The following is a 343-nucleotide window of genomic DNA, read 5'->3' as shown; positions in this document are numbered from 1 at the left end:
GTTGCTCCCGCATTCTTTAACCCAAAAGGCATCACCTTGTAACAATAAATCCCGCGGTCCGTAATGAATGCAGTCTTCTCCTGGTCATCCGGGTTCATAAGGATTTGGTTGTAGCCGGAGAAGGCATCCATGAAAGACATCAGCTCGTGACCCGAAATGGACTCGACTAGCCTGTCGATATGCGGAAGTGGAAAGCTATCCTTGGGGAATGCCTTGTTCAGGTCGGTGAAATCAACGCAAACTCGTGATTTTCCATTCTTTTTTTTGACTATCACCGTGTTTGCGAGCCATTCAGAATACTTCACTTCGCGTATCTGTCCCGCCTTCAGTAGACGTTCCACCT

This window comes from Camelina sativa, chromosome 10 (assembly GCF_000633955.1).
Source record: "Camelina sativa cultivar DH55 chromosome 10, Cs, whole genome shotgun sequence".
Taxonomy (NCBI): Eukaryota; Viridiplantae; Streptophyta; class Magnoliopsida; order Brassicales; family Brassicaceae; genus Camelina; species Camelina sativa.
This window is presented reverse-complemented; position numbering follows the sequence as displayed.